Consider the following 233-nt stretch of genomic DNA (forward strand, 5'->3'; position numbering starts at 1 on the left):
GATGGTCGAACACTAACACACACAAACACCCAACCCTGCTTGCCTTGTTTCCCAGAATCTGACCATCTTCCAGGAGACGATAAAGAAAGCCTCCTTATAAGTCAAAAACAGAGATGATCACATGACCACTTGACACTCCTGTAAAACATGAGCATCCATTCAATGCCGCCCAAAAAACACATCTGAATGTAGACCAGAGGGGACAAACAATTTTCAATACAAGTTTTGTTTCA

Source organism: Aulostomus chinensis, chromosome 10 (assembly GCF_037954235.1).
Source record: "Aulostomus chinensis isolate RoL2024-O1b breed Wild chromosome 10, RoL_Achi_v1.0, whole genome shotgun sequence".
Lineage (NCBI taxonomy): Eukaryota > Metazoa > Chordata > Actinopteri > Syngnathiformes > Aulostomidae > Aulostomus > Aulostomus chinensis.